Here is a 27,570-nt window from a genome sequence, read left to right on the forward strand (position 1 = left end):
AAACATCTCCATTGCCGATGGCATTTTAGAAGGCTGGAGATCAACCGGAGGGTACACGGTCAAAGAGACCCCAGTGATGACATCAATTATTTTAGTTAGGGGTGCTCGCAGTTTCAGTTAACTGAACCATGAGCCTATTTTTCAAACTGAACAGGTACCGGTTTTTGAAAACCCGGTAATTGAGACTGAATCGAAGCCGATTGGTTAATTGATTGATCATTTGGTTAACTACCAGTTCGGTTTATCGATTTTTTAGTTTTTTATTTTTATAATATATACTATAAATATATTATAAAAAACTATATAATATAATATTATAAATAATAAATAATATATATACACGACCGATTCAGTTAACTACCGGATTTTTATATTGATTAACCAAAACCGAACTGGTATTTTCAATTTTTCAGAAATACCGAACCAAACGATTCGGTTCAAGTTCCGTCTCATCGGATTTGATTCAGTTTTTTTTAGTTTTTCATTATCACCCCTAATTTTAGCAAATTCTATATCATTCTTTGATATTGTTGAAAGGAAAGACCGGGTGTAAGACACTAATGGAGAAGGCCACGTTCATGTTGGGAAAAATCCCTAAATTTTTCTTTGTGCAAATCAGGGATATTTAAACCAATAAATAACAAGTATGCAGTAATGAAAAAGAAATAACCAAAAATAAAGCAAGCAACAATAATAGACACCAAGTTTTTACGTGGAAAACCCCTCAATTTGAGGGTAAAAAACATGGGACCGAAATCCAAATCATCCACTATCACCAATGAGAATGGGATATAATGTTTTTCTATCTAGTGAGAACTAGATGATGAATGATGATGGTCATTTTGGTAGTTCCCGGCTAACTAGTGACTCAGATGTTTGGCTAAATAACCCCTACTTGGAAGGTTGCTTGAACGCCTATCTAAATGATTCCTACCTATAAGGTGGTTTGGACGCCTAGGTTAATGGTGACGAGCTGGAAAGGTGGCTCTGATGCCTAGCTGAATGGGTGGCTCTGATGCCTAGTTGAATGGTGACGAGTTGGAGAGGTGGTTCTGATGCCTAGCTGAATGGTTACAAACTGGAGAGGTGGCTCTGATACAACCTGCAAGGAAACAGTGCCAAAGTGCCCGGGTTGCTTTACCGAGGTAGGCACTCCGATGCTTAAGTTAGCAAATCAAAGATTTTAAGATAGCTAAATGTGAGAGAGCCGGAGAGCTGCGAGAACTAAATTGCGCATCTACCTAGGTCTCAAGGGCTGATGCCCTTATATAGTTGGGCTGCCATAGGTTTCGCAAAATGCTCCCGAAATCCTCAGCTCACGACGTAGGGGTCTGTTCCGCTTTGGAAGGAGGATAATGTGCCAATTAATAAGGCTTACCGTTTCCCTCTGATTCGGGTGGGATGAGGATAAGGCCTACGATTACGCGGTGTAATCCCGAAAGGTTCAGAAACAACTGGCAAACTTCTAGAGAGATAGGTCGCCAGGTCGGCGGCAAAGGCAAGTCGCCAGTTGGAACCCCATTTTGGCTAAGGTAAGTTGTCGCCTAGGTGATGCTGGGATGTAGTCCAACTATTCTGATATGCCATGTGTCATGATGTCAGTAGAGGGCCAAATCTGTCCTCATCAATGAACACCAAGAAATCTCTTGGATTCCAACAACAAAAAAATCAACAAAGTAAACAACAAATAGGAAATCTCTCACCAAAGGTGGAAACACAGCAATGGAAGCAAGAGGAGATGTTGAAAACGGACTTGTCTTCTTTCTTTCAGCCCTTGTAAATCTCCTTATTCCAAACCCTTCTTCTCAAAACCCCTTCTCTGTTCTTTGTTATCTCTAGAGAGCTGCTAAAGTTGAGAGAGTGGAGAGTGAACTCTCCAAATTCATTGATATCCAAAAGATGTATTGGCTTGCAAGAAAAGCCAAATAATACAAAAAGGCCTTTTTTCACAAGACAAGCCAAATAATACAAAAAGGCCCTTTTCACAAGACAAGCCAAATAATACCTCATGAGGAGGATAACCCAACAAATCTCCCCCTCCGACTCATGAGGAAGTCTTCTTCATACTCAAACCTGCCAACCTCTACAGAAATCAAACTTGTTCTTGGGTAAACATTTAGCCATCATATCTGAACCATTCCTTTCCGTATGGATCTTCTCTATCTACAATTGCTTCTCCTCAAGAACATCTCTAATCCAATGATACCTAACATCAATGTGCTTGGACTTGAAATGAGAAGTTAGATTCTTAGCTAAGTGGATAGCACTTTTGCTATCACAAAGAACAACATATTCATCTTGTTGTATACCCAATTCTTCAAAAATCGCTTCATCCATAAAATTTCCTTGCAAGTTTCGGTTGCAACAATGTATTCAGTTTCTATAGTGGATAAAGCAACACATTTTTGTAGTTTGGATTGCCATGACACTGCTCCCCCTACAAAAGTAACTAAAAAACCTGATGTGGACTTCCTAGAGTCAGTGTCCCCAGCCATGTTTGCATCAGTATAGCATTCCAACATTGTCTTACCACTACAAAAGCATAAACATAATTCAAAAGTGCCCTTGAGATACTTGAAAATCCACTTAACTGCTTTCCAATGCTCTTTGCCTGGATTGGCAAGAAATGTACTAACCACACCAACCGCATGTGCAATGTCAAATCTAATGCAAACCATAGCATACATCAAACTTTTTACGGCTAAAGAGTATGGAACATTCATCATTTCTTCCTTTTCTTTCTCAGTTGAAGGACTTTGTTCAAGACTCAACTTGAAGTGGCCTACAAGTGGAGTGTTATCTGACTTGGCTTTGTCCATGTTGAACTTTTCCAATACTTTCTCAATGTACCTTTCTTGTTGTAGCCATATGACGCAGCGTGGAAGCAATGAAAAACCAGAGTTGGCTATGCAAGCACCGGGCGAACACTAGTTTCTAGCGAAACTACACGATTTCTCTAGGAGTGAGAAAAGGTGGCGACAATGGAATAGGAAATTTTAAGAAATTCTGAAGTGTAATGTGTTATTAACTGGAAAATAGCAGTATTTATAATACATCTGAAAATTGTAAAAGAACTAGGAAAGAAAATAAAATTTGTAATTGATCTAAACATCTCAATCTTGTAGATAGGTTCGAACTCTTCTTGGCTTGATCTCCATCGTCCGATCTCCCTGGATCTTATCCATGCATGAGTTATCCTAATCTTAGTATGAATTTTGGGTTATCTTGAACTCTTGGCTTCTTGGATGATCTTGGGTTCTTGAATTCTTGATGGGTCTTGAATTCTTGAATTCTTGATGGTTCTTGAATTCTTGAATTATCTTGGACTCTTGAATTCTTGATGTATCTTGAATTCCTAAATTATCTTGGATTCTTTGAGTTCTTTGGCTTATCTTGAATTCTTCCCATGAGCTGTCGCCCATATGATGAGATGGGCCTTAGGATGGGCCTCCATCACCATAGCTTTCCATCTTTCCTATCACGAGAGATTTCCAATGCTCTTCAACCTGTTAATCTTGCTTAAGTCCTGCCCAACAATCAACATATCATCAACATAGAGCATGATAATGATAAAATCATCATTAGAAAATTTCTTAATGAATACACAATGATCTGTAGTTGTTTTCTTGTTCCCATTGTCCACCATGAAAGACTCAATTTTCTTGTACCACTACCTAGGTGCTTGTTTTAACTCGTACAAGCTCTTCCCTAGCTTATAAACCATGTGTTCTTTTCCCTTGACTTCAAACCCTTCCAGTTGCTCCATATAGATGCCTTCTTCTAAATCACTATAAAGAAATGCAATTTTGACATCAAACTACTCAACCTCTAAATTCATACTTGCTGTTAGGCCCAATACTACTCTAATTGATGACATCTTCACAACTGGAGAGAAAATTTCATCAAAATCAATGCCCTTTTTCTAACCAAAACCTTTTACAACAAACCTTGCTTTGTACCTTGGTTGTGAATATTTTTCTTCTGTTTTCAACCTAAATACCCATCTGTTCATAAGTGCCTTTTTGCCTTTTGTAAATCCACCAAGTCATAAGTGCAATTCTTATGCAATGAATATAATTCTTCTTGCATAACTTTCAACCATTCTTCATTTTGTTTACTTTCTATAGCTTCCTCATAACATTGTAGTTCACCTACATCACTAAGCATAACATACTCATGAGGAGAGTATTTCTTTGATGACACTCATTCCCTAGTAGACCTTCTTAGTTGTGGTTCTACTTGAGTTTGAGGTTGCTCTTGTGGCACTTAAGGAGATTCTATGGGTTGTTCCCCTTCTTAATGATCAACTTCACCTAGGTTGCCACCTGAAGCACTATCATCATCAACCACATTATCTTGTTAGTCTTCTCTATTTTCACCATGCACAATAGAGGAATGAACCATATCCAAATCAGCAAAGCTTCCAAGCTTTGATTGTAACTTTGTAGTTTTCTCAAGCTCAACTATTTGGTCTTCAAGAAAGGTCACATCTTGGCTTCTTATTAGCTTCTTGTCAATTGGATCCTATAACCTATACCCAAATTGTTCATCTACATAACCCAAGAAAATGCATTACTTGGACTTTCCATCAAGCTTAGACCTTTCATCTTTGGGAATATGCACAAATGCCTTGCAACCAAACACCCGTAGGTGGTCATACGAAATATCTCTCCCTGTCCACGCCTTTTCTGGCACATCTCCATCCAAAACAATTGAAGGAGATAGATTAATTAAATAACAAGCAGTATGCATTACCTCTCCCCAAAAAGATTTTGGCAATTTAGCATGTGAAAGCATACACCTAACTCTTTCCTTAATGGTGTGGTTGTGGTTCATCCTTTCAACCACACCATTGTGTTGTGGAGTCTTGGGAACTTATTGTTCATGCCGAATACCATTACTTTTGCAATATTCCTCAAATATACCAATGTATTCACCTCCATTGTCTGTACGGATGCATTTGAGGAGTTTTCCTATTTCTCTCTCAACTCTAGCATGAAAATCTTTAAATATTTTCAAGACCTCATTTTTTTTATGTTTCATGGTATATGCCCATACTTTCCTAGATGCATCATCAATGAATGTAACAAAAGTAAGAGGCACCACCAAGAGACTTGGCTTTCATGTCACATACATCGGAGTGAACCAATTCTAAGACATTTTGCTTTCTATGAGGAGGATTTCTTTAAAAAGAAATTCTATGTTGTTTACCAGCAAAGCAATGAACACATGAATCTAAATGCATACCTTTCAAGCCCGGGAGGAGTTGTTTCTTAGCAAGAACTTAGAGTCTTTTCTCACTCATGTGACCAAGCAGCTTATGCCATAGATTGTAGGAGTCTTTCTGTAACATTCAATTGCCCCTTGCATAACTGAGCTTTCATTCTATAAAGAGTACAGCATCTTCGCCCCTTTTCCACTATAAGAGATCCTTTGGTGAGTTTCCATTTTCCTTCACCAAAATTGTTGTTGTAGCCTTCTTCATCTAATTTTCCTACAAAAATTAGGCTGAAACAAAGATCCAGTACGTGCCTCACATCCTTGAGAATCAATTTACAACCAACATCAAAATCTATTTATACATCACCTAACCCCACAATTTTTTAGAGTAGTATGGTATGGCGCAACGGTGTCAATAATCCAATCTGTGTCTTGGCATGTAAGCTTAAAACAATACTCTTCACATCCTACAAAGATCATAACCTCACCATCTGAAACTACTGCAGTTGTTTCATTTCCTTCTTTCTTTTCACCTTTTTATTTCTTTTTGTCAGTTCTTAATTTTCTGCATTCTCTCTTGAAGTGTCCTGGCTTTTTGCAATAATGGCAAGTGATGTCTTTTCTTGACTTGGATTTACCTCTTAACTTGTCACAGTTGTATGGACCTCGGCTTTGACTTCTACCCCAACTTTCTGTAAGAAGTACATCTGATTTACTAGTGTCCAATGATTTTCTTCTAATTTCTTCATTGATCAAACTGTTTCTTACCATACTCATTGTGACTTTTCCTTCGAGTGCAGAGTTACAAAGAGACACCACAAGAGTCTCCCAACTATCCAGCAATGAACTCAGTAACAATAAGGCTTGGAGCTCATCATTCACACCATTTTCATTGAAGCCAATTGATTTACAACATCTTGCATCCGGTTCAGCTGTTCAGTAATGGATAAACCCTCCTTGTACTTCAAATTTACAAGCCTTCTTATTAAGAAAGCCTTATTGCCAGTGGGTTTCTTCTCATACAACTCTTCCAACTTGTTCCAAAGAGGAATGGTTGAAGTTTCATTTGCCACAAGATGATAAATACTATCATCCAACCATTGTCGAATGCATGCAACGGCTTTCAAGTCAAGAATTTTTCATTGGTCACTTGACATATCCTTGGACTTGCCTTGTTCACCTTTCAATGGTGCATACAAGTCTTTGGAGAGCAACATATCTTTCATCTTTTATTTCCAAAGAGACCAATTGCTTCCATTCAAAGAAATCATCCTAACTGAATTTCCTTCCATGATTTGCACAAGAACCAAGAGCTCTGATACCACTTTGCTGGGAACAATCCCTATATTTTCATTGTGCAAATTAGGGATATTTGAACCAATAAATAACAAGTATGCAGTAATGAAAAAGAATAACCAAAATCAACGCAAGCAACAGTAGTAGACACCAAGTTTTTATGTGAAAAACCCCTCAATGTGAGGGTAAAAACCATGGGATTGAAATCCAAATCATCCACTATCAGCAATGAGAATGGGATATAATGTTTTTCTATCTATTGAGAACTAAATGATGAAAACCAAAAAATCTCTTGGATTCCAACAACAAAAACATCAACAAAGTAAACAACAAATAGGAAATCTCTCACCAAAGGTGGAAACACAGCAATGGAAGCAGGAAGAGATGCGGAAAATGGACTTGTCTTCTTCGTTTCAGCCCTTGTAAATCTCCTTCTTCTTCCAAACCCTTCTTCTCAAAACCCCTTCTCTGTTCTCTATCATCTCGTAGAGAGCTGCTGAAGTTAAGAGAGTGGAGAGTAAACTCTCCAAATTCGTTGATAGCCAAAAAACGTATTGACTTGCAAGACAAGCCAAATAATACGAAAAAGGCCCTTTTTACTTAATTTCCCCTCTTTGTCCTTCTTCACTTTACTTCATTTGTATTTATCTATTTGTGGGTTCCATCTCATGAGGAAGACAACCCAACAGTTCAGTCTCGTCAGCAGCTCATGCTCAAATGTCCAATCAAGGACTAATTAATCATAAAAGGGAATTAATCAATGTTTCAGGCGACCTAGGTGTACACACCACCTCCACTATATGCTAGATCTCAGTTTGGTCTGGGATTATATTGAGGAGTCATGGTCTTCATCTCCTGAATTTTCTCTCGCCTTTCCTTCAACACAATAACCAATGGGGATTTGTGTCATGCACGGGTTTTGTTAAAATAACTTGAGGCAAAAAGAGTTAAGGTGCAGATTGAGTAGGTCTAACCTTAGTTCGATCCAATTCAACCAAAGATTTTGTACAGATTGGACTTGAGTTTTTAAACTTCAAGCTAATTTTAGGCAAAAAAAATGAAGTCTAACATAAATTCAGGTTGAGCTTGGGTAGCTTGAGTCCGATTCGATCAATTTGAGCCCGCCCAACACTTTGTAATATACATATTTATTATCAATATATTCTACCTAGAAATTTGGCCACAAAGCTCAACACATCCAATCTTAAGCCCAAACCAAGATAATAGGTTAAAGCTCCAGTTAAGGTTAGGTTGGTAAGAGAAAAATTATTGGTCATTTTCAATAATTACTAATAATTTACTAATATATAATAAAATTAGAATGACAAAAATTAATGGTAATTTGCAAACCCTGGCATGAGTTTAACAACCCAAGGTTAAGCCCATGTTTACCAACTTAGGCCCAACCTGAGCTTAACCTAACATCTTGAGCTAGACTTGGGCCATTGGATCGAGCTTGAACTACTCAAGGCCTTAACCCAAGCCCAACCTGAGTTTAAGTTAGCCTTGAATTTTTTGGCATAAACCCATTTAAAAGTTTGAAAACCCAAGCCCAACCTGTGAAAAAGCTTTGGTTGAGCTGGGTCAGGCTCGAGTTAGGCCCACCCAACCCAAGCTACAACCCTAACTCCTTTTGCTTCAAATTCTTTTAACAAAACTCATGCATCTCACGGGTCCCCGCTAGTAATCAATAGCACTAATTTTACTTTATAGTTATTACCAATAACACTAATTACTAAAAACAATAATATTTTAAGGTATTTTTAATTATTCACGAAAATAGTTAATAATGGATTTTAAATTTTATAATTAATATTTAAGAAATTATGAATAAATCTATAACTATCGTTAATAATTATTAATTATGAATTAATAAATCTTATAATTCTTATTTTATAAAAAATTACTGTTGTCAATAGTTAATATTCAGTAATATTATTAATTAATAAAACTAATATTATGAATTATTTAAAAAGTAATGAAATAATCAATTTAATTATTCATGTAAATAATTATTAAATTTTAAATTTTAATCTTAATAAAATAATTAATTATTATTGGTAAGTAACTAATTTGTTGGTAATATATCACTAACATTAATTATTAAAAACAGCAATATAATTTGATATTAAACTTTGGTAATTCTGAATTAATGATGAATATATAAATAATATATTTTTACTTGAATCTTGGAAATTTTTAATTAATCCCAATATTATTCATGAAAATGATTATTAAATTTTAAATTTTAATATTAATAAAATAATTAATTATTATTGGTAATTAATTAATTTTGGTAATATATCACTAATATTAATTATTAAAAAATAATATATTTTGATAATTCTTAATAAAGAATGGATATAAATAATAGGTTTTAAGTGAATTTTGGTATTTTGTAATTAATCCTGAAAATAATTAATTAATGTTGGTAAACTAATAGTAAATTGTAGAAAATAAATGTAATTAATCCTAAAAATATTAATAAAATAATTTTTATTAATTTTTAGAAATAGTAATATTTTTTGGGAATTTTTAATTAACCACGAAAGTAATTCATTAATTTTGGTATGAGTTATAATAAAATAAAATGAAATTATTAATTATAAACAATTTTTTTATACCATTCAAAGTAAATGGGCCGTAACTGGTTTGGATTAATGAAATTTATAGAATGAGGAGAGAGAGAGAGAGAGAGAGAGAGAGAGAGAGAGAGAGAGAGTCGTATATTAGTTACAAGTGGGGCAGTGGGGATTAATTAGGAGTAAATGATGAGAGCTTTTAGGAATTAGGAGATGGCATTTCTTAAATATTTGGAAAGTTGTATTAGAAAGGGAGAGAGAATAAGGGTGGGAAAATGAGAGTTTTAAGGACAATAAATTGGGAGTATGGAGGGATTTTAGGAGAGGGGATAAAGTGAGAGATTTTAGTAATATTTTTAGTAAAAAATTTTAAAGATGGATGACTTGGTAGTTTGGGAGTGGTGGGAAGGGGGCGAGAGAGAATTAAGGAAAGAGCAGCATGGGGGGTTTGGAGCGAGTATAAATCAGCCCCCCACAATGTCCCACATCACATCCCCGCTGAGTGTTGTGAACATCTCTGATGATGATATCATCATTTCTAGTATCATCATCGGAAGATGTTCCCAATAGACGACTTGAATGTGCTGTGGGACGTCGTGAGGGGCAATCTTGTGGGGGGCTTATTTGCTCTCGTTTGGAGCAAGGAGAGGTATGGTGACGTGGACCACCTTGCTTTATATATAGATAGATAGATAGATAGATAGATAGATGTGTAAATATTATGTTAAATATATAATATTATATATATATAAATATATTTAAAATATTATTTGCATATTAAGTTTCCTTTATTTTAATAAATACCTTTCCAAAAGCAAAGTTTTAATTAAAAAATGTGGGGATCTAAGTCCTTGATGGGGAACCCGTCTCCATCAGGGTCCCCATCAAGGATGCAAGCTAACTTTTTTCCCCAATGGGGATCAAGGTCAAAGACAAGAATTGATTAAACTCAGAATCAGAATGTGGAGTATGAGCCCAACTCCAAATCCACCCATTGTCATTCGTACCTGGGGGTCATGGCTAAAACCCATAAATATAGTTCCAATAATTACGGTAATTATAAATGTAGTGCCAAATACTTATGGAAATTATTAAAATTTTCCAATTATTTATTTGAATAATTGGAAGTTTTATAATTTAACTTTGATTAATTTAAATTACCCTAAATCAGTAAATAGTAGTAATTAAATTACCAAAATTATAGTAAATATCGAAATTACTGAAAATATGAAAAATGGATTTATATTTATTGAAATTAATTTTCCACTAAAAAATAAATCACTGAAAATTTTTATTTATTATCTGATAATATCATTAAATATTAATAAATTGAAAAAAAATACTAAAAATGTAAAAAATAATTTTATATTATTGAAATAAAATTTTTAATGAAAAACTACCAATAATTTTTAATTAATAAATTTATATTTATTAATATTTTAATTAATTATCAATTTTCAGTAATTATTGATTACAATAATTAATTTTCAAAAATTTATGAAATTAAATTACCAAAATCAGTAATTTTTAGCATGTAATTTTTAGTAATTAAATTTTCCATTTTACAAAAATTAGGAAAAAGTATAGTTTAGGTGTTGATATTTAATGAATAATATTCAATAATATCAATAATTATTGAAAGTAACAAAAATATTTCAGAAATTAATTTAACCACATTTTTTTGGTTTATTCATTGGGGCATGTAATATAGATTAAGAGTTGTTTTAGGAGGAATTTTAGGTGGGAGAGATATTTTAGGAGGGGTGTTGGCTAAGTGTTTTGGGAACATGAGAGAGAGAGAGAGAGAGAGAGAGAGAGAGATGGAGTGGGACTCTAATGAAAAAGAGAAGGCTGCCACGTTCCTACATGGATGGGTTAGGTTTTAGGCAAGTTTCCATTTGTGTGGATTGGGAGAGATGGCGATTTTATGAGAGATTATAGGAAAAGATTTCCTAAGTTAATGGGTTTTCTTCCTAATTTAATGGGGCAAAAAAGGAGAGATTGACATGCTAGGTGGCAACTCTATGGGCTTTTAGAGGGAATCTTGCACCCCCTCTAGAGTTGCTCGGTTTGGGTAAACAAGCAAGGAGAGGGCTGCTAACGTTGCAAGCTCTACTTTAGTGTGTATATATATATATATAATAAAAGAAGAAACAAAACATTTAATTAATTATTGAAATTAAAAATCTTTCCCAAATCCCAATTGAAACCACATTTTAATTTCATTTCCAAATGATTCCTCTAAGTCAGCGCCCGTTGGCTAGACACTTTAACTTCAGTGAATTGAAGGCGATGTAACACAAGTAGATCACCCGAGAACCCCATCTTCTTATGCTTTTTTTTAGGTCTTTCACCATCTTCCTCTGAAACAGTTTGAATTACTGGTGCGGTACAAGACGACTGGTACCGGTAGTTGTTATATTTTTATGTTGTTTTGTAGATCTAGTGTTTCTTCTCATTGTTTTCTTAAATCTGTAGGGGTATGTATCATAATTTAACGACCCCATCTTATTCTTGTGTTTTTGTTTCCTTTTCCAGTCTCTCGCCATCTTCAGATAAGAGTTCAACTTGATGAAAGACCATTGTTAAAGGTCTTGGCATTTGGCAATTTGGCCTACACGCCGTTGCAATAAGAGGACTGATATAGTCGTCCAATATTTTATTTTATTTTATTTTTTCCTCTAGGTGTTTTAATATTGTATTTACATCTCCAATCATAAATTATCAACCAAAAATGTAAAAAAAAATTGAAAAGTATCGATTAAATGAAAGTAGGAAACTCTCGATACAAATTTTTCTGTATCGAGAATATTGTTGATTCCTTGGATATCTTTTTTTTTTATTTTTTCTAGATGATAATAAATGATAAGAAATGTTACAATCACATATTATCGTTTAGCCAAGTCAAGTATCTGGCTATTCGAACATAACAAAAAAAAACACACACAAGGCTCAGATATTGGCTGAAGCTCGACAATGAATCAAGCTTCAAATAAAAATTAAAAAATAAAACTTTTACATATAAAAATTTTAAATATTATATAAAAATTAAAATATATATACTTAATTAGCCCGGCGAGCTTAAAAAACGAAGGCTTCATTATGCTTGAGTTCAGTTCAATTAGCAATGCTAACTTATATTTTGAATCAAAACTCAACTTGAAACTCGGTTTAACCCCAACCAAATCAAGTTACACAAACCAAGTTCCAATAGCTTGTAAAAAGTTAAATTCGTATCCACCCTTGCATATCAACACTTTGAAGTTTGAACCCTCATTTAAGGTCAATTAAAAATTGAATCTGGCATTATTAATGTATTTTAAGATTCATACAAGTTTCCCTGCTTAAATTTCTGCCATATCAAAGTTTCCTTCTAATTCTCTTTGAGATACTATTCTCCTCAGGGAAGTTCAAGCTCAATCCACCAATGAAATCAATAACTAGAAGCGAATCTAAACTGCTAAAGAATAGCCGAACCTTAACAAAGGCCTACACAGCTGGCTCATTGATGCTGATCTCGAACACACCTGATGCTGATGCTGGGAGTGAGCTTTCTTTTCTCTATTTGATACCACCTTGTTCAACAAAATTAGATGCATATCCCTCCCATTCAAGTTACTGCAATCACTTCCGCAAACAGAAATTACATATAATTGTAAAAACAGAAATATTAAAATCGCTTAACTATAGCCTTAAAAGGGCCACTGAAGAATTTTCAATTAATTTGACATCCTCCAGACGAAGAAGCTTGAGTGCGCAAGTACTTTTGACTCACTCAAGTTACTACTACAAATTAGGATTTCATAAAACAATATCTGTAAAGCTTGAGGTTTGCTAAGGGACAACTAGGTCAAACTGGAATCAAAATATGAAAAATCAAAACCTCAATAAATAAGGTGAATCTATAAAAGCCCACACATCACTGAAGATGGACAACGCTTCACATGACTGATATAAAACCCTAATCAGCACCACTGGAGCAGTTTAAACGCAACAGAGTTCAGAATAATTCCAACACGCTCGACAATGCAAAGAGCATCGGAATGTGCAATGGCTCCCGAGTGTACTTTAGAGGTGGACGTTTCCTATCATAAAATGGCATTCCTGTCAAAGAGAGAATGAAATGTAAAAACAGCCGCTGATGATTGTATCCATGCAAGGAAATTGGGTAAGTCATACGTATCAAAGTTTAACTTGTCATTCATGAAGATGCTTCCCTCAAAAGTTCATTTTTGTGTGAATAGAATATTATTGTAATCAGGAATAAGAGTCGATCACAAGTAGTCAATTTTGTTTATCGAGTCAAAAGTCAAAATCACGTTATTTTGTACACTTCGCATGATTTTTTGTCGTTAGATGGGTAATTGAGTTAATACCCAAAAATAAAAAATAAAAAAAGATAGGTAAGTGATTTATCCAATAACATAGAAATCTTTTGAATAGAATGATTTTAGATGCCACCCCAAATTCTCTTTTTTTTTTCTTTTTTGGGGTAAGATAAAAAAAAAGAAAAAGAAAACTTCGCTAAAACAAAAAGAGCCCAAAAGGATTCACAAAACAGCAGTTGAGCTTTAAGCTCAATCAACTTTCAGCTGCATAAATCATTCCAACAATAAAGCCGTTACAACTGCCAGTGACGTGTGGTTTACTGAAAACCAAACAATTTTCAACAACCTGCCTGGGCCAATTGCTTTTACTATTGTTACTAAAAGAACATCAAGGAGATGCAAAATGCACAACCTGAAAGTCAACAATAAAGCAACAATTCTAGGTTCAGTGACAGTGTTCTGTATAATAATTGTATGCATATCTACATCTTATGCCAAAAAATGCAACTACAATGACTCGAACTTGGATTGCATAAATCAAAATAGCAGCCATCAAGCTACTATTTTTCATATCAAAAATCTTCCCACCAAAAATATTATAGTAGAAGTCATATTGCATACTCTATAAACAAATATGGCACCAGACGTCGCTAAAGTCAGCCTAGTAATTGGACTGTCCAGCCGATGACCAGGTGGTTTTGGTCAAACAACATCAGTTGGAAGTAGTAAATCGGAGTCTGCACAAGGAGATCCACACTCATAATCACAGCAAGGGTGATCATGGACCAGGCTTACAGCTACAACAAGAGGCAAAGCCCATACCAGAGATTGGGCTCAAACATAAAACTAGGCCCAGCCCTACATGGGCCCCAACTGGACTTCTGGCGTGGGTGTACATACATACATACATATATATAGATATATATATATATAAGGCTTGATAATAATATAAATGTATTTATCACCTAAAGAATTAGAGCAAGATGGGCAAAATGGAAAGGTGCATAGGGACTTATATGTGATATGCAACTACAACTTAGATTAAAAGGAAAATTCTGTAACAGTTGAAAGGCCAGCTATGTTGTATGGAGCATAATGGTACGCAATCTAGAAACATGTTCAGAAAACGAGTGTAAAAGAAACGTGAATGCTAAGATGGATGAGTGGAAAAACCAGAAAGAATAGGATCAAGAATGAAGTCAACCGTAGGAACCTAGGTAGCTCCAATAGGTAATAAAATGAGAGAGTAAACTACAATGGTTTGATCACATGCATAGAAGTGATTTATTACAAGTTGAAAGAACTGGAAGAGTTACGGGTAGAACAAAAAAGACATAGATAGTAGTAAGAAATGATTTAAGCACTAATGATTTAACAGTGGATATGGCTTTGAAATAGAACGGATTGACAAAATAGGATTCATGTACCTGCTTTCGTTAGATTGTGAATGTTCCTAGGTTAGTTCATGATGCCCTTCTCTCACCAGAATGGAAGAGGGCAATGGATGATGAATTTCATGCTCTTCCATTATGATCATACTTGGAACCTTCTCTACTTTCTGAGAAGAAAAACAATTGATTGTAGTAGAAAGCCTTATGTGCTGATTTCGGCCAAGCTTCTTGTGAAAGGAAGAGTAGAAAGTTGGGGATTTCAGCAAGAGACAGAGGAAAGGGAAGAAAAGAGAAGAAGGTCGACTAGGATAGATTAACATAACCCTAGCCACCAGCCCCTCATTCTATTTATAATTAACTTAAGTATGACATATTACAAGGATGCCTTTAGTAGGGCGGCAACTCAAACTAAGTAATTACAACTCTTTAAAAAATAAAAACTAATGGGCCCAAGGCCCAACAACATCTTAATTTAAAAGAAAATAAACTAAACACAAGTCGGCCCACTCAACACTCCCCCTCAAGTTTGGAGTAGATGTCATACGTCCCCAACTTGCGTAGATCATGCTCTAGCTTATTCTTTGCAATGCCTTTTGTGAGGACATCAGCAAACTGCAGATCAGAAGAAATGTATGGAAGACAAACTTCTCCAGAAGTTACCCTTTCTCTAATAAAATGTCTATCTACTTCAATGTGCTTAGTTCAGTCATGTTGGACTGGATTATGAGCAATATTAATTGTTGCCTGGTTATCGCAGTATAGCATCATAGGTTCTTCTGCCTGAACACCGATTTCTTCCAGCAGAAAACGGATCCAGAGAAGTTCTGAAACTCCATGTGCCATGGCCTATATTCGGCATCTGCACTTGATCTTGCCACAACTGTTTGTTTTTTACTCTTCCATGAGACTAGGTTACCCCCAACTAGGGTGCACACTCCTGAAGTTGATCTTCTGTCATCGAGGCATCCTGCCCAGTCAGCATCTGTATAGGTCTCTAGCTTGAACTGTCCATGATCAGTAAACAATATGCCTCTGCCGGGATGTCCCTTCAGATAAGCAAGGATCATGTCAACTGCCTTCCAGTGCTGGTCTCGTGGAGCACGCATGTATTGGCTCACTACACTTACTGCATAGGAGATGTCCGGTCTTGTCATGCACAAGTATAGTAGCCGACCCACAAGTCTTTGGTACCTCCCAAGATCCTTTACTGGTTCACCTTCTGATGCACTGATTCTATGGTTCTGATCAATGGGGGTGCTAGCTGCCTTTGTTCCAAGTTTCCCTATTTCTTGGAGAAGGTCCAAAACATACTTCCTTTGAGAGATAAAAATTCCATGTTTCAATCTTGCAACTTCGATGCCTAAGAAGTATCTCAGTTCTCCAAGGTCCTTAATCTCAAATTCCTTATGCAGGTTCCTCTTTAGACTATCAATCTCAGTCAGATCATTCCTAGTGACAACAATATCATCCACATAAACAATTAGGATTGACACCAAGGATCCCCTGCGCTTCACAAACAAGGTGTGATCAGATTGAATTTGAGTGTAGCCAAAAACAATCAAGGCCTTTATGAATCTGTCGAACCATGCTCTGGGGATTGTTTCAAACCATATAGTGACTTCTTCAACTTGCATACCTTTCTCTCTTTAGCATTATCATAAAAACCAACTGGAAGATCCATATACACCTCTTCTTGTAGATCCCCATTTAGGAAAGCATTCTTCACATCCAGTTGCAACTGGTGCAAAGGTCTCTAAATAATCAATGCCATAGGTCTGTGTGTATCCTTTTGCAACTAGTCTTGCCTTATACTTTACTGTGTAAACCCATCTGCATCAAATTGTCTCCTTGCCTTCTGGTAGGTCCACAATCTCCCATGTCTGATTCTTAATCAAAGCCTCCATCTCTTCTTGCATAGCTGCCTTCCACTCAGGTTTGGAGAGAGCCTCACTAACACCCTTGGTTATAGACACGGAATCAAGAGAAGAGAGAAAAGCACGGTAGGAAGGAGAAAGTCCACTGTAGGATACGTATTGTGATATGCAATGAGCAATGCACTTCCTCTTCCCTTTTCTAAGAGCAATAGGGAGATCAAGGTTATCTGTAACAGTGTTAGTGGGACCAATGGGAACTGAAATAGTAGAGGGATCAAGAGGAATACCTGGATCTGTATCAGCCGAATCTGGAGTCTCCAAGGGATCGACAGGAAGTGGTGTGAGTTCTGTTGTAGTGGAATCAACTTCCTTATGAAGTCTCTACCGTGAGTAATACTGTGAGACGGAACGCAAAGGGGGTGGCAAGGTAGGTGACATCGGATGGTTGTCAAGCACAGTAGTAGACACAGAAACTGGAACTGGGAGAGGGATAGACTGCTGACTTACTTCCCCCAAACACTCCCCCTGAGAAGGATTCCTTGAGAAGAAGTATGTAGATTCGAAAAAGGTGATGTCCATAGTAACAAACCGGTTCCCAGAGACTGGATCGTAGCAGCGGTACCCTTTCTGATTCTCTGCATATCCAAGGAAGACACATTTCTTTGCCTTGGGATCAAGCTTCGAACAGTAAGGACCAAGAATATGCGCAAAGCAAACACACCCAAACACCCTTAGAGGAATATGAAACATCTCCCCCCGAGGAAAAAGAAGGCTGAATGGAGTGCTGAATCCAAGTATACGAGAAGGCATCCTGTTAATCAGATATACTGCCGTGAGAACAGCATCACCCCAAAAACGAACCGGAACTGTCGCTGTGATCATCATGCTTCTTGCCATCTCAACAATGTGTCTGTTCTTTCTCTCTGCAACACCATTCTGATGTGGACTGTAGGAGCAGCTACTCTGATGGACAACACCATACTCCAACAGATATGAGGCAAGATGTCTCTCAAAATATTCCCTAGCATTGTCAGATCTGAACATTTTGATTCTAGTTCCAAACTGTGTTAATACCATCTGATGGAATTGCTTCACCAAGGATGGTACCTCATCACGTGATTTCATCAAGTAAATCCAGGAATATCAAGAGAAATCATCCACAAACAGGAGAAAATAGCGATAGCCGCCCATAGAGGGAACATGATAAGGGCCCCACACATCCGAATGAATAACATCAGAAGGAGAAGAACATCTTTTATTACTCGGTTTAAAAGAAAGTCTACAATGCTTTCCAAGTTCACAACCTTCACACTTCAACCTTGACAAAATCACAGACTCAAACAGTTGTGGAAACAAAGAACTTAAAGAAGAAAAAGACAAATGACCCAGACGATTATGCCAAGGTATAATCCGATCCACAAGTTTTGACTCATTGTCCTTGCAAACATGATAACTTTGGTGAATTGGAAGAGTATCCAGGAGGTAGATTCCATTCACTTCACGACCACTCCCAATCGCCCTCTTTGAATCCAGATCCTGCAAAATACAATGTCCAGGAGAAAAAATTACTGAGCAGTTCAGATTCTTAGTCAAACTACTAACAGATAACAAGTTGGTGCTCAATCTAGGAACATGGAGGACAGAGGGTAAACAAATGGAATCATTAATCTTGATAGATCCCTTCCCAGCAATAGGAACATGGGATCCATCAACTGTGGAGACCCTATCTCTGCCAAAAATGAGCTGGTAAGAGGAGAAAATGGTGGAGCAACGGGTCATGTGCTCTGAGGCTCCAAAGTCTATAATCCAAGGAGATCTCTCCTTACCTGAAGCCGAAACATAGTTTGCAGTGACATGTGGACTACCTGTGTGAGCAAGAGAGGTAGAGTGAGTTCCACAGTTGTAGTAGGGGGGGTCGGAGTGTCACCAGTAATTGCCATATGTGCATTTCCTTTCTTATTCTTCAATTTGGTTGGCACAAGATGTGGGTGAAGCTTCCAGCAAGTATCTCTTGTATGCTTTGTTTTCTTATAGTAGTCACAGACTAAGTCCCTTTTGTCTTCCTTCTTGTTCTCATTGCCATTCTGTTTAGGTTTCACAGCACTTACCATAGCAGACCGATCAAACATGAGATTCTTCATCATTACATCCCTCCTACACTCCTCTCCTGACACGAATGCATATGCTTGGGAGAGAGTGACACTGTCCCTGGAAAGAAGATGTTGTCGTGCAATGTCATACTCAGGGTTAAGGCCAGCAAGGAATTCGAACACCCTATACTTCTCTAAGTGTCTTTGATAGGTAGTTGCATCCTTGGTGGTTTCCCAAGCAAAGGTCTCTAGATGGTCAATCTCCTGCCACAGGGTCTTAAGGACTGAAAAATAAGCTGCAACAGATCTATCTCCCTACCTAGTAGCAATAATCTGATTTCTCAGTTGATAAGCCCTAGCAACATTCTCCTTCTGTGAATAGGTCTCTGCAATCCCATCCCATATCTCCTTAGCAGTGTTTGCCCATAAAAAGTTTTTACTTATATGTGGCAACATAGAATTACACAACCATGGCATTACCATATAATTTTCTTGCACCCACCGGGAGTTGCCAGTTTCGGGTTTTACCTCTTCACCAGTAATATACCCCAATTTTCCACGAGCCCCAATGGCCATCTTTGCAGATTGGGACCATTCCAAATAATTTGTACCATCCAACCTAACTGTAGTAATGGTTCCGACTCTGAAGGGGTCTCCAGCACCTCCTCCCACTGGTCCCATTTCATTCTCGGGCTTATATTCAACTCTGTGTCCCTCCATGTGTCTCAAAGAGGTACAGAAAACAGCTAAAAAATGCAAGAATAATCAGAATACCTTCTGGAACCAACGACACTCCTTTGGTGTCCTGGACTTTCTTCCCACGAAAGATTCTTTTTCGGTAGGATGGGGAGAAGAGAGAGAAGCAACCACCCTCTCTAGAGGCCTCCAAACCACATGGAACTTGAATCACCCCTTACAAAAAACCTTGAGGAACCCTAAAAAAATAGGGCGCCACTACCTAGGTCAAAATTGAAAAGTCCAACAAAATCAGGACTCTTCCCCTTTCTCTAGTTTTTCCTGATTCTGATGAGAAACCCTAGACCAGCTACAGGGCATACAGATCCATCAAGAAAATCCAAAAACTGGGCTTACCTAAAAGCTTCGATTAGCCTCTTAAATCTCCATGCAGTCGGCCGATCTAGAGCTGCAAGAACGAATCTCTTCAAGAACCTTCAACCTGCTCTGATACCAAGTAGAAAGCCTTATGTGCTGATTTCGGCCAAGCTTCTTGTGAAAGGAAGAGTAGAAAGTTAGGGATTTCACCAAGAGACAGAGGAAAGGGAAGAAAAGAGAAGAAGGTCGACTAGGATAGATTAACATAACCCTGGCTGCCAGCCCCTCATTCTATTTATAATTAAGTATGAGATATTACAAGGATGCCCTTAGTAGGGCGGCAACTCAAACTAAGTAAATACAACTCTTTCAAAAATAAAAACTAATGGGCCCAAGGCCCAACAACATCTTAATTTAAAAGAAAATAAACGAAACACAAGTCGGCCCACTCAACAATTGTCAATGGGTTTATATAGTTAAGCATCGGGCAAATGGTAATGTGGAGAGGTACAACCGTACAAAGCATGTTTAGTGGCGAAAGGTTTTCTTACCTTTTCCTTCCTTTCTCTACTTTTTCCATCAAACCAAACACAACATTAGTGTATGATTATTAAACCAGTTTATGCAAAACCCATGGATAGTTCAATGGGAGGTATAGAATTAAGCTATCTAAAAATGCCACAAGTCAAGGATAGATTTATAATAAAGGAGAATTATTCTTAGAGGGATCAGTCATAGAATAGAAAGTCGAGAACTCGCTATTGCACTTTCATGGCAGGGAATTTTTCACTTGGAAAAGTGAGATGAAAAGTGTGGTAGCTAGGAGCAGTGCTAACTACTAAGGCTAAATACAGAACCATGGGCTATATCATGGTTTAAAATGTCCCTAATTTTCCTAATATTTCCACAACATATTTCCATTTTCATGGGTAGTGACACGACATTTTACTGGATTCGACATTTCCCCAATGAACACAACCAACACTATGTGGACTGCAAGAGATAATTTCCATGACATACTTCCATTTCCACTTCCATGGGTAACAAAATGAAATTTTACTGGAATTGACATATTCCCCATTGAACACTACCAATTCTATGTGGTATACAAGAGATAGTATTATAACACAATTTGGTAACTATATTGTTTCTTTGGATAGAGGAACAGTAACCAAAACTGGGGAGAGGAGATCCATGGAGTTCGTGCAGGCAGGTCAGTGGAGGAGATCCTTGAAGATAGAAGCAAAAAATCTCATGTTCGAAGAGATGAGAATCAAGGGGAAGGTAGGCCTAAAGGTAAGGGAAGCGAAAAAGGGTACAATATTGCTGGAAGGACTAGAAGTGATTGAGTGGCTAAGAGAGTTCATAGCTGGAGCCTGTTCAAAAGGTAAGCAGATAAACTGGCAGGATTTTAGTACATTAGAAGGGAGAAGATATGTTGTTGAATGTAAGAGGAATAGAAGGATTTTAGTACATTATAAGGGAGAAGATATGTTGTTGAATGTAAGAGGAATAGAAAAGGTTTCTTCATAGCTTTGGCTGAGTTTTTTGGTAAGGGACGAAGGAAACTGGTGTGTATACCAGCAGGAAAACAGAACCAAGGTTGGGGGGAACTTGACTGGTTGCTCAAAGAGTTCCTAGTCCAAAGAGTAGCAAATGATAAAAAAGCCTCCATAAGGGAGGAGAAGGCATATCTCAGCATCAGCAGGGTAGAACAAGGGCCAGTGGTCTTGGCAAAAACAAAAGGCCAATGCAGAATGGTGGGAGGTCTAGAGAGAGAGGAATGGGATAGTAAGTTTGTGATACAAGCCAAGGAAAAGGTTAATGATTGGAGGAGGGTAGCTGATTTACTGGCAACCAGGTTGAAGCTGAAGAGTGTCTTCATAGTATCCCCCTTCGATAGCTGTAAAGCCATCCTAGATCCAATAGAGAATGATTTGGAAATATCAGCTATCAATGTTCAGGCTGATCTCGGATCATTCACAGTCTTTAAATGGAATCCAACATCCAACTCCAAGGATTTTTTTGTCGAAGATGGTGTGGTGGTGCGTGTAATAAGCTCGCCATTTCATCTATGGAAACAAGAAATAGCAGAGTCTATAGCTATATTGTGTGGAGGAATCTTGAAAGGAGCTTTCTGGGGTGATCTTTACTCAGTAGCAATCCTGCTAAGTAGTGTGAAGCCAGAAGACATTCCACGAAAGATAAGGTACGAACAGAGGGGAGCTTTGTCTCTGTGTGGTTAGCTTCTTCCATTGAAGCAAGGCTGTGGAAGGAGGCTCGTATAGTAGGAGGGGAGGAGGAAGAAGAAGCACTACGTGGACCTAAGAGATTGGTTAATTCAAATGGGAAGGAATGGTTCACCTAAAAAGGGCCAACAAGTTCGGGAGAAAGCAAGATAAGGATATGACAAATGGCAGATCCTTTGCGTAGGTGGTGTCAGGGGAAACAGACAAAAACTTACCATTGGTGAAAGGGAGAGGGCTGAACAAGCAACCTCAGACTAGGAAGGTTGCTGGCTCGACCATTAAAACAGGGGGGCGTGACTTTTTTAAGAGGTCACGTGGGACGAAAAGAATTAGAAAATGGGCCCAATCGAGTGGATCCCTTTTGTGGTGGGCCAAAGAAGGCAACTCAAGTAAAGGTCTTAGAGTTGGGTTCCTTTAGTCTTGAGCCTACGGCCCATTACAAAACAATTGGGCCGAGGGACACTTTAAGTAAGCACGTGACTGGGAGGAGGGATGAGCTGATAGACGAGACTAAGCGTCTATCTTCTTCTACCCCGAATCCCTCCTTTCGATCGAACCTGGCGAACCATCTTTCACCAGATAGGCGCAACCCGAGATACCTGAAGATTGGTTGTGTGAACAAAACAACAGTGACGATTCTGATAGAGACGAAGCGTTAAGTTTGGGAAGTCTGTCTCCGAAAAGCAACAATGAGTTACTTGAAACAGAAAGTCTGCATACAGAGCTATTGTTTTTAGAGGAAGAGACTGAAGAGGTAGGTGGCGGGAAGACTAGAAATGGTGAAGAAATTGGTTCTAAAGTTGTGAAAACTCCTCCTCCCTTCGTTGAGGGAGCTGTCCCCGAGTCTAATGAATTACAAGATGTTGGTGGAGAGGGACAAGAATCGGCCGTGAGGATGGATGTGGGTATTCCAGTGTCGGAAACACAAAGAAAGGTTTTCCAAGTGGGTAGGTCGTCAGGAAGTGATTCTTTCACTATGTCTACTTCACAACCATGTCCAAAAAAGGGAAAGGCCTTAAAACCATTTGCCTCCTATCAACACTTCAATTCCAGTATTTCTAGTCCTATCCCCGTCCTACCAGGTATGGGTGTCAATTCTTTTATAGTTACTGACTTGTTTGCTATGCTTGTAACAGATATCCCAGCTTCCCATCCAGGAGGTTCTGATGCAAGAGAGAGGGTGATAGTGGAAGAACGAGAGAGGGTGTTGGAACGAAGTGGTAAGGGGGAGGCAGACAGAATTTGGGAGCTGATTTGTACAATGATGGAGAAAAAAAAAAGGACTCTTAGAAAGATGTTGTAGCCAAAGTAAGTGAGAGCAGGGTAAAATTCTTTCTCAAACATTGGCTAGAAAGGATGGAGAAAAGAAAAAGGATGATTGTTGTATCAGGAAGGGGGGGGGCAAAAAGGAACAAATAAGAAAAAAAGATCTGAAGTGGAAAGGCTAATTTCAGACATTGAGGGGGATTTAGAATTCAGTGGTAGAGGGGATAGGAGGAAGGGCCTAAAATGAGGAGACTATGGCCTTTTCATGGGTTTTTTGCTATTTTCTCTCGATGAAAATTATTAGCTGGAATGTAAGAGCATTAGGGAGTGCAAGAAAGAGAAGGGTGATCAAAGACCTACTCCGAAGGGAAAAACCTGATATTGTGTTGTTACAAGAATCCAAAATGATGGAATTAGATGGGAGATGGGTGAGGAGTTTTTGGAGATCCAGAGGTTTAGATTGGAGCTTGTCTCCTTCTTGGGGAGCCTCGGGGGGAATCGTAACACTGTGGAGGGAGGATGTGGTGGAAGTAGTGGAAGAATTGATAGGCAGATTCTCAGCTTCCATTAAGTGTAAGAATGTAGAGAATGGGTGTGTATGGGTCTTAACCAATGTTTATGGCCCTAATTCCTATTGAGAGAGGAATGAGATGTGGGAGGAACTATACGCAATCAAGGGGCTATGGGATGGTCCTTGGTGCCTGGGCGGGGATTTTAATGTCATTAATTCTCTGATGAAACCAGTAATCCCCAACAGGTAATTCCAACAAGCATTAGGAAATTTAATGGTTTTATTGAAAAATGTGAATTGAAGGAAATACCTTTGCTGCAATCCAGTTACACTTGGTTCAATCTTCAGGAAACCCCTTTGTGTTCGAAGCTGGAAAGATTCTTATTTAACCCTGCTTGGGAGAATAGTTTGGAAAACTTGGTAACTAAAGCGTTACCCGGGGTCACCTCCGATCACTGTCCTATCCAAATAGGTACTGAGTCATTTTCTATAGGACCCAAACCTTTTAGATTCAAAAATATGTGGCTCACCCATCCAGATTTTGTGAAAAAAGTGAAGGAATGGTGGGGTGAGGAGGAGAGGAGGGTAAGATGGAAGGGGATCAAGTTCCATAAGAAATTAAAAAGGCTGAGAGCCAAAATAAAAGAGTGGAATAGAGATCAATTTGGTAGAATTGAGGAGCAAAAACTATGCCTAATTTCTCGCATAGAGAACTTGGATGTAAAGGAATCTCAAAAAGGGCTGACCGAGGACGACAAAGTGTTAAGGAGACAATTGAAAAAGGATTTGGAATAGGTGTTATTGAGGGAACAAATCAGTTGGAGACAAAAATCTAGACACAAGTGGATTAAGGAAGGCGATGGGAACACTAGATTCTTCCATGATTTGGCAAATGGGAGACAAAGAAAGAATCTTGTGACCAAGCTAGAGATAGGAGAGGAGGTAATTGCCAACCAGGATGACATAGCTAGAAAATTTGTGGACCACTTCAAATCGATTTATAGAAGAGCTTTGAGTGAGAGAGCAGTCATGGAAAGGGTGGATTGACCAAGACTTGATGATGGAGTGGCAAGGTGGCTAGAAAGGGATTTCGATGAAGAAGAGATTAAGAAAGTTGTCTTTCTAATGGATAGATCTAAGGCTCCGGGTCCGGATGGCTTTACAATGGATTTTTATCAAAACTGTTGGGAGGTGGTGAAAGAGGATTTAGTTGAAGTCTTTAAGGATTTTGCAAACAATCACACTATAAGCCCTGGAATTAATGCCACATTTTTGGCCTTGATACCTAAGAAGATTGATGCCAACCACCCAAAAGATTTTAGGCCTATTAGTCTGGTGACAAGCATCTATAAAATTCTGGCTAAAGTGCTCTCATTGAGGATCAAAATAGTCCTCCCTTCTATCATTAGTGAAACATAGGAGGCCTTCATTCAAGGGTGACAAATAACAAATCAGATCTTAATTGTGAATGAGTGTGTGGAGGAAATGAAAAGGTCTAGTAAGAGAGGATTCATTTGTAAATTGGATCTTGAAAAGGCCTATGATCTAGTGGACTGGAAGTTTCTATTAGAGGTTATGCAAAACTGTGGGTTTGGGGACAAGTGGTGTAATTGGATCTTTGGGTGTATCAGTACTTGTCACTACTCTATTCTGGTAAATGGTATGGTGAGGGACTTTTTTCCAGCTTGCAGGGGTGTCAGGCAAGGGGATCCACTCTCACCCTTCCTTTTTACCTTAGTAGCTGATGTGATTAGTAGGATCATTACTAAGGCTGACAGCGAAGATGCCATTAGGGGTTGGAGAATAGGGAGACACCAAGTTCCCGTCACCCACCTTCAGTTTGCAGTTGACCTAATGATCTTTTGTGAAGGAGGTCTTAGCGAAAAGGTAACAAACCTAAAGGAGCTAATAAAAGGTTTTGAAAGTATCTCTAATTTGAGAATAAATCTGGAAAAGAGCTGCATAACGGGTATAAATTTGGAGGTAGGGGAGGTCAAGGCTATTGCAGAGTGTCTTGAGTGTTCCACTTCTGCTTGGCCTATGTCATATTTAGGGCTTCCTTTAGGGGCAAATCCTAGGGAGAGTAGATTTTGGACCCCAGTGATAGAAAAGTTTGAGAAGAGATTAGCCTCATGGAAGTGGAATTATATCTCTTTAGGAGGGAGAATTACCCTAATAAGAGCTACCTTGGCTAACTTACCTACCTATTATTTGTCTGTTTTTAGGATACCAGTCAGGGAAACTAGGAAACTGGAGAAGTTGATGAGAGATTTCTTATGGGAGCGGGACAAGAAAAAAATGATCACTTGGTTAATTGGGAAATTGTGTGAAGTAAAGAAGAGGGGGGTTTAGGACTTGGGAGGGTAACTAGAAAAAATCAAACTCTATTAGGGAAATGGTTGTGGCGATGGCCTTTGGAAAGAGAGAGATTGTGGCATGAGGTGGTGGGAAGCATTCTTGGGAGGTCAGAGAAGGGATGGGATGCTAGTGTATCGAGGCAAGCTAACCTAGCAGCACCTTGGAAGGCTATTCACAACACCCTTCCTCAATTCCTCAATTTTATCAGGTATGAAGTTTGTTCTGGCAACTCTGTAGGAGACACACCGTTAAAGGATTTGTTCTCTTTGCTATTTTCTATTTCTTTGTACAAAAAAGAGGTGGTCTCAAAATTTGTCTCACCTTTGGGAACACCCTTAGATCCTACTTGGGATTTTGGGTTTCGTAGAGGTCTTAGGGATGATGAAATTGATTCTCTTTCCACTTTGATTGGTTGTCTTAATCAGGTATGTTTGGATCCCTCCAAGCCAGATAAGAGGGTTTGGACTCCTAGACCCAATGGAACCTTCACATGCAAGTCCATCTCTCAACTTTCTACTCACCAACCCTTTCCGTCAAAAGAAATTTGGTGTAGGCCAGTTCCCTCAAAAATTATGGCATTTTGTTGGGAAGTATTCTATGGGAAATTAGCACTTTAGATAACCTACAAAAGAGAAGACCTTTCCTCTGTATTTCTCCTAATTGGTGTATCCTCTATAGAGCTCACGGTGAGGATTGTTACCATCTATTAATATATTGTCCCTTTTCTATAGACCTTTGGGCTTGGCTACTTTCGTTGTTTGGGGGTAGTTGGAGTCTACCAACAGAAGATCACATGCTCTTCAACCATTCTACCTTTTATTGGCCTACAAAAATAAGGAGAATTAAGTGGAGATGTGCTCGTGCTGCTTTGATTTGGACTCTTTGGGAAGAAAGAAATCTTAGAATCTTTCAAGAAAAGGAAAGGAGCAGCCAGGATTTGAAAGACTGTGTGTTGAATAGGGTAATACATTGGCTGAAGACCTTGGAAATCTTTCATCAGTTCTCCTTTAATGACTTTTGGAGAAATTGGTCAGTAATAGCGAGGTGTTCATCTCTAAAGGACAAATCAATTACAAGCTAGTCTCCTCCATCCGAAGGCTCACTAAAGTTGAACTTTGATGGAAGTAGCATGGGTAATCCAGGTTCCAGAATGGGGGTGTTTTGAGAAATGTGAAGGGAGAGATTTTGTTGCTTTACTCAAGTCCCTTGGGTTTTGGAAACTCCATCAGGGCAGAACTTTTAGCTGTTGTACAAGGGGTGCAATTTGCAAACCAGCTGGGGGTACAACAACTAATAATTGAGGGGGACTCCAAAGTGGTGGTGGGTTGGTTGAAAAATTCTTAAGAGGCTAT

At 38.2% G+C, this 27,570-nt stretch overlaps 1 protein-coding gene across 2 annotated transcripts in view; it reads right to left on the reverse strand.

Annotated features, from left to right (window-relative positions):
• Positions 1–12,751: 12,751 nt before the first annotated feature.
• The window catches only part of LOC148874165 (Translation elongation factor EF1A/initiation factor IF2gamma family protein), a 78,559-nt gene continuing 63,740 nt past the window's right edge, over positions 12,752–27,570 (reverse strand). Inside the window, exon 19 of one of the 2 annotated variants that reach the window (XM_088964961.1) lies at positions 12,752–13,202. The gene's annotated coding sequence lies outside the window, so the exon portion shown is untranslated. Of the gene's footprint in view, positions 13,203–13,327; positions 13,839–27,570 lie in introns of those variants that run through there. The other variant, XM_088964962.1, reaches the window with a different exon arrangement.

This window comes from Nelumbo lutea, chromosome 1, assembly GCF_056320005.1.
Source record: "Nelumbo lutea isolate HS-2025 chromosome 1, American lotus-T2T, whole genome shotgun sequence".
NCBI classification, from domain to species: domain Eukaryota; kingdom Viridiplantae; phylum Streptophyta; class Magnoliopsida; order Proteales; family Nelumbonaceae; genus Nelumbo; species Nelumbo lutea.